General features: G+C 55.6%; 1 long non-coding RNA gene across 1 annotated transcript in view; it reads left to right on the forward strand.

Moving 5' to 3' along the window:
- Window positions 1-7528, forward strand: part of LOC104146120 (uncharacterized) — a 32560-nt gene that overhangs the window by 601 nt on the left and 24431 nt on the right. The gene's annotated exons all lie outside the window — the stretch shown is intronic.

Below are 7528 nucleotides of genomic sequence, written 5' to 3' on the forward strand. Positions count from 1 at the left end.
CCAGGCTGGAAGTCGGGCTGGGTCCCGTCCTTCCTCAAGCCGCAGGGAGCGCGTGTGAGTGAGTGGCACAGCCTGCGTGTGGAGACATGCTTGTTCCCACACATCCCAAGGCGCCCCGGAGCTCAGTCCCTGTCTGTGAAAGGAGCAGAGGCTGCCTAGGCACACTCGTCCCTCCAGTGAGCGGTCTAGGAGGGCGAGGAGGCAACAGCAACTTCACAACACCCTGAACACTACAGCATGCTAAGAGCCAAAGTGTGTTTTTCCTCTCAGTGTGCTGCAGCAGTTCACATCCAGACAATCCTAATGTGAATTTAGGAGCATCCAACAACAACGAAGGCAAAGCTGCCCCAGCACTTCACTCCCTCCCAGCCGTCCTTCTCCAAGGCTGGTAGCGAGGACCAGGCATCATGGGGCGATGAAGGAGGCTACGCGGGGGATGAGCGAGGGTAGTTCTCACAGACCTTGAGCTCAAAGGCCCTCTTTGACTCTGCAATGGGAACCACATCATCTTTAAGGTGCAGAGAAGCACAAAGAGGGAGGTAGGGCGTCCCTTTGGTCCTAGCCAGGCAGTTGCGAGGCGCCCCATCTCGCCGGCAACACAGAACAACTCCCGCCCTTCTCCCCGGCCCGCCCAACGGCCGTTTAACGCAGCCCCACTCCCGCAGCCCGCCCTTCCCTCCTGCGCGTGCGCAGAGCACCTCCGCGCACAAAACCACAACCCCCAACAGTCGCGGCAGCGCCCGGCGGGGAAGCCTCTCCGATGAAGCTCTCTGATTGGCGGATGAGGTTGTCATTCAGAGCAGGACGGCCTGCCAGCGGCCGTTGCTGAGGGAGGGGCGTGGCTGTTCTTCCTTTTTGTCCCGCCCCCTCCCCGGCAGCCGTTAGCCGTTTGCAGTAGCGGGTCGGCCGCGTGGTGGGGGGCTACGGGTGTGACTGGTCACCTCCTGCTCCAGGACAGGGAGATCTAGGGGGTAGAAGAGGGAGCCCTCCGCTCTCCCCTCCCATCTGTTTTCGCCTCACTCAGAGAAAAGGGGTTTCTAAGGGGGGCCTTTCTGTCCCCAGTTGTCCTGTTTCTCTCCCAAGGCCAAAGAAGGCAGGACACTGCCTGTGACAGGAGATGAATTTTCTAGGCACTCGGGTAGAAAAATGGCCACTTTAAAGGCGTCTTACCGTCCAGAGCAGTGGTTAAAGGCCTGCAGATGAGAGGTGGAACAGCTTGCCTGTGACAAACCTTTTTTATGAAAGGACCACTCAGCCTTTCTCACAGAGACACTAGGGTTACCTGCATCTGGAACCACACCATATTTTCCTATAGTGGTACATTCATCTCCTCACCTCCCTTTTCTCTCTCATCTGGTGAGGGCTTCTCATTTACCAAATTACCTCTTCCCCCCACCCCGTATTGTACAATGAATGCGTTCTACCGTATCCCCTCAGTTACTCACCACAAGTCATGAGAATTTGTTACACGTCCTTCAGGCATACAAGGAAGAGATAGGTAGGAAGATAGGACCCTACGTATCCTATATATGTGAATATGTAGGGAGTCTGAAGAATGAGAGGCATTTTAACAGGAATGAAACTGGATTAAAAAGTTTGCAACTTTTCACTCTGAAGCTACTAGTGAAACATGAGATAGGAGCCCCTTTAGATATGGCCAAACTGCAGAATTCAGGACAGTTTCAGTTTGTGTAGCAGGAGAGCAAGCTACCTCTTTCGTTTAGTCAGCCATAAAGCCATAAGTGCCAGTCATTTTCTGCCAGCATGCAGTGTGGACAGTGACCCTCACAGCACAGATGAGCCTCTGAAGGTGGGCTAAAGCCATGGGGCATTGTAGGGGCTTGTAGGTGTCATTGGGCAAGAGAGAAGGCACCTGGTCCTGATGCTGGATTGCTTGCAATTAGCCATACTAATGACCTTAGACTTGAACAGTTTGATCTGCTCAGGGGATAAAATGAATCAGCATGCTTGCACAGTAGAGTTAATCCCTTTATGTGCTGGCAGTTGCTATGCCTGTCATTCCCCTCACAGATTTGTTGGTCCCGTGCAAACAACTGGCAAGGGAATGGAGAGAGGGGCACCTCTTTGTTTCTCGGGTCAGTCGTGGAGCTCCCGATAGGTTGAAGTGGATATGTAAAGGCTGGCCTGTCTTGAGGACAGGCCTCTCATCCAGGCATAAAGCAGGAGATCTATTTCCTGGGTCTGTTTCAAGCCTGGTACCAGCTCTAAAGTCTTCCGCAGACTCATTTGCTGCCTTCACAGCCAGAGGGCAGGCTGTGACTCTGGCTGTTTGTTCCCCTTCACACTTGGGATGGCGACACCCCTAGAAAAGAGGTCTGTCTCCCTGGTGCCCTAGGAGCAACCTGTCAGGTCCAGTGGAAAGTGAGGCCAAGTGCTATGGGGAATGAAGGCAATTGGGCCACTCTGGAGGCAGCTGTCTCTGAGCAGGTGGGCATTTGCCAGGCCAAAGCCCTTGGCCTGGAGACCAGAGCTTTTTCCATGGGCAGTCCCATCCAAAAATGTTGGCAAGGCTGAGTTTATGACTCCTGCCGAGGGTCTGAGGTCAGCATGCTGAAGGCACTCCTTAGGGGAGCCTCAGTCCCCAGCAGTACTCTCACATTTGCCCCAGCTGCACTAGGAGCTTTTCTCCCTGCCCCAGTTAAAGGCAGAGCGGAGGTACAGATGCCCACCACAGCTTCTGTTGTCTCACAGTCCAGGGAGCTTATCCTAGTGCTGGTATCATGGGCAGAGCCAGAGGCATGGGTGTGACCTGGTCCTCCGCCTCCCACCAGGGCAGGGATCTTCATTCCCTGTTGACGTCTTGAGCAGGGCTGGAGGTGCAGGTCTCGACATAAGCCTCTGCCTCCGCGGTGGGCACAGAGGAGCTCACATCGTCTACCTCCTGGATGCGGGTGGAGGTGCAGCTCTTGTGCTCATTTTCTACATCCCCACAGGGTAGGGAGCTTCTCTCACTGCTGACACCCTGGACTGGGCTGGTGGTACGGCTGATGACCTACCTGCACTTCTCCATCCTCACAGGACAGGGCGCTGCTCCCATCTCCTGGAGTGGCAGGAAGCGGCAGGTTGGAGGTGCTGTGGTGCCTGGAGGGGAGAGCATGCATGTCCTGCCCTGAACTGGGGAGCAGCACTTTCACTTCCTGGGGCCAGAACTGTTGCTGGCATGATCTGGGCTCTGGGCTTCTGGTGCCCCCATCCACAGCGAAGGCAGCCGCAGATTATCTGCCACCAGCCACCAGCCTTGGCAAGCTGCTGCTTCCACAGCGCACCTGGGACCATCACCCCGTGGGCCTGGAAGACGTCTCCCGTAATTGTCTCTCAGTTCCCACAGAAAACAAGTGTTGCCAGGGAGGGTAAAAAGCATGAGGAGAAAGAAAACATTCCTCTCCAGGGTCTCTCCTGGAGACACTCTCTTTATTGCATTGTTTCCTAATAACACTTCTTCAGGAGTCTCAGTGTTTGCAAGCCTCCCTTTTACTGTTCCTCATATGACATTTGAACTGTCAGCCACAAAACGTGTGCACTGAAACAGCAAATGTGCAGTTAAAACAGCAAGCTCGCAGTGCTGTTGACTGCGTTGCAATGTGTTGGGGTGCTCTGCTATGGTGCCCCAGGTACAGAGGTCTCACTTTGTTCTTCTGAAACACAGAGAAAGGAGATCTCCAGTTAAGTAGAGTGGACAGCATAATAGTCAAATGTTTCAAAGATGTCACACCAAGCAACACCCGCACAAATAGGGACATCTAGTGGGGCACAGAAAGTGGAAAGAGCTTCAAAATTGTTTCAGAGAGCATGGGGTGACTGCCTCTGTCAGAGAGGCAGTGCTACAGACAGAAAAAGTTCACAACACAATATGAGTTCATGGATCAGTGTGTTAATTTGGGAACGAGGAGGAAGCAGGCAGTAACTACAGAGGCCACGGGAAGTCTTGTTTGAGGACAAACAAACCCCAAAACCTCAGTACACATTTCTGTGGAAGTCCCTATGCTGCCCGTGATCCAAACTGTGATTTAGACTTACCTGGAGTTCTTCGAAGCCCTCAGCTCCAAAGGAAAACCTGCTCTGAGAACGTCCTTTTTCAGCTGCACTATGTTCATGATATGTAACTTCTCTCCTCTCTCAGCCTCTCTTTCCTCTCCAACTTTTTGCAAAGTGTGCCAGGCAAGCCACACCACACGTGCTGCACTTTTCCCTTCTCTCACCTGCCCCATGCACATGTGAAATGTGGCCTTATAAGCAGCCCTCAAGGCCTTGCCTGGCATAGCCCTCCCAGCCCTCCCAGCGAGTCCCCCAGTACACACAGAGCAAGGCAAGCAGGCACCATGCTGACACCAAGGGGCAACCCCACACAGGCCCTGCGGCCTGCCACAGCCTCTCTTCCATCTTTGCCTTCCTTGGGCACCATTTGGCTCAGCAACCACCCCTTTGGGGCTGGACCGCAGTACAAACGCAAGCCTCATCCTCCTAGAATCAGCCACCCAGCCTCTACTCCAGCCTTTGCCACTCCAGCCAACAGCTCTGCCCAAATCAAGGGACAAGCCAGCCAAAAGAGCCTCAGTGGGACTGTGCGCCAGGGGAAGAAAGGACAGACTCTGCCCCTGGGCAGGTGGCAGTGGCCATAGCTGATCACTTGCTTGGCACCTACTTGGGTGTCACTCTTGGGCAGGATTCTCTTCAACTGTCCTTGCTGGTGCCTGCTCCACAAAAATTATGCTCCGTGGCACCCTGGGCAAGGCTGCTGCAGGAAAAGAGGGGCACAGGGTGACTCCCACCTCTCAGCAGGACATGGAAGGGGCAAGGAAGGGGCAGGAGGCTTCACGATCCACGGCTTCACAGCTGCTACACAAGCAGCCTCCAACAGCCTCCCCACCCCCAGGACCTTTCCATCCCGCTCCCTCGGCAATCCCTGCCTGCCCCACTGCCTTGGCATGTGCCAGTCCTTTGGGGACACCAGGGACTCCCGTAGCTGCAGCCCCTCCCTCTCTGCCCAGTGCTGGGGTCCCATGCTGGTGGGCTGGGGCTGAGCTGAGCTGGGGCGCTCTCCTCCCTGCAGCCTGACCCTGGCATGTTGCCAGGACAGGGACAGCCCTGGTCCTGGCCAGATCCCTTCATTGTCCTCCCTCCAGCTCAGGGCGTCTCCTCATCTGTGGTGGTCTCGGTGTTCCTCAGCTCTGGGATGCCGATGTTGCTGATCAATGGCAGAGACGGAGAGTAAGCTCAGGTCCTCCGTCTGCCTCCTCCAGAGAGGAGCTGTCCAAAGAGGGTGTCTCACTTTCTAAGGTGGCCATGCAGCTGCTGCTGCAGCTAACGTTCCTGCGCCACCCTTGGCAGGGGAAGCAGTCACAGAGCTTCTGCTACTAGCCACAGGCCTCCGAACCTTCCTGCGCCTACAGCCAAAAACTGGACCATTGCACCATGGGCCCAAATGATGACTCTTCCTCTAGGGCTTCCTCCAGGGCTGGTGCTCCTTCCTGCCTCTCAGCAGGCATTGCTCCCCAGCAGCAGCCACACCAACGGGATCTTGCCATGGGGACACCTTTGCAGATGTCATCTGCCTCCCTGCCTCATCCTCTACACCCTGCAACTGAGGGAAGCGGTCCTGAGCCTGGGCTCAGCACCACCTTTCCTAAAAGCCCCTCTCACCTCTTTCCCCCAGGCACACCAGGAACGCCACCTCCCTTTTCCCTCTAAAGCCACCGAAGAAGGGGAATAGGTCAAGTCACCAATGCACATCCCCAGCTCCCACAGGGCAAGGGAACTCTTCCATCACTTCTTAGCTTGTGGGACCAGTGCGACTGCTTCCCACCTTCCCTCCAGGCTGTCCGCCTGCAGGAGCACTTCTCGCTGCCCAGCTGTGCCCAGGTTCCCAGGTCAGCCCGGGCCCATGGCTGCAGCCTGTTCACAAACACCCGCTCGCAGTTCCCTGAGCCCTTTTCTGAACCTCAAGTGCAGGAATGACCCCTCATCTCCTCCAAAGTCCCTCTGGCCATCCTATGTTCTTTGGAGCCTTCAGGCATCACCCCGACCCTGTCTCCCTGCAGCCCTCTTGGTCAGCACGGGGCAGAAGAGGAAAGAAGCTGCTCTTCAGGCTAAATGACTCTCGCTCCTCTCCAGATGCTTGCTCAGAGGATGTGGCTTCAGCAAGGCCCAGTGCCTGGACACAGGGACCCCTGTGCTGAGGCCCCTGGGGCCAAAGGCCCTGCCAGGAATATCCCGCGAGGACTGGAGTACTCTGGGCTGAGCCCGTGGCAGGGCTCAGAGCTGCAGGGAAGCCCTCCCTGTTCTTCTGGGTGTCAGACCTGCCCTCCCTCCTGGAGCAAACTTTCTCAGCTTGGTCACCTGCAGCCGTGCTGGACCCTGCCCAGACTGAGGAACTCCTGGAGCCCAAGGCTTGGGCGCACACAGGCACACAAGCCCACAGAGGTGGCTAGCACCACCCTGTCACAGGGTTGCTCTGCTGCCACCCCCCTCCCTCAGGAACACACCTCCGCCCCATCCCTGAGGATCCTCCTCTCTCCTTCAGGGGGGCTCCATCGGGTTGGCCTAACTCCATCACACACTGCTGCTACAGCTTTCCCACAGCTGCCCTTTTTAGCCCTGAGTCAAGGTGCGGGGGAAGAGCACTTGCAGCCTCTGCCTTGCCGGCTGGCTCTCTCTCCTCTGCCCGCGCTCAGGCATCCCAACCCAAGGATGCAGCTCCTGCCTGTGACCATGATTGCCTGAGCTCTCCTCCGCACCGGGGCTCTGTAAAGGTGCAGAGCCCCACTGGGGCTACTGGGCTGGAGCCATGAGTTGGCTTCTGGGCTCAGTTAGGACTTTGGCAGACCCTTCCTATGTACAAAGAATTAGGGCCCCCTTATTATTGGCAGGATTTCTGTGCGTGCTGCTGTAGGGCTGGGTTTGGTTTTCTGCCAGGTGAGGTTGTGAGGTTATAAATTAGTGACCAAAAGAGCGTAAACTCACAGCTTCAGACTGTGTCCACAGTTCACAAGAACTCCCAGTGTTGTTTGTAAAGGCGATTTGGTTATGATGAGGGGCAGCTGGGAAAATGGCCATTTCAGCTCAGCCATTTCCCCCAAAGGTTCTCCAAAATTAGTGGCTGAAGGGCTCTAGAAACTTAATGCTTACTATCAGATGAAAGTTTGGTTCTGCCAGAAGTTAGTGTCAATATCTGCACCAAAGAGATGAGGAAACTGTGCTGAAGAGAAAGGAAGTGACCTACTTCTGGTCACAGAGGAGGAAGAGTGAAAGAGGAGAGGGAGCCCCAGGATGAGAAGTGAGGACCAGACTCCTCACTCAGTCTTCTCCTGGACAACAATTCCCCCTGCACAAGGATGACTCTCGACTCTCCACCCACACCCGGTTGTGATCATAACATCCCCTTTGCCTTCTTCCCAGTGGCTGCAGTAAGGGTATAGCGTGAGACTAGTACTGCTGCAAGGGGCCATTTTGTGGTGACGAACAAATGAGCACCAGCTGAGCGACTCCTGATACGCCAGGAGGGAAGGCC

Source organism: Struthio camelus, chromosome 2 (assembly GCF_040807025.1).
Source record: "Struthio camelus isolate bStrCam1 chromosome 2, bStrCam1.hap1, whole genome shotgun sequence".
Taxonomy (NCBI): Eukaryota; Metazoa; Chordata; class Aves; order Struthioniformes; family Struthionidae; genus Struthio; species Struthio camelus.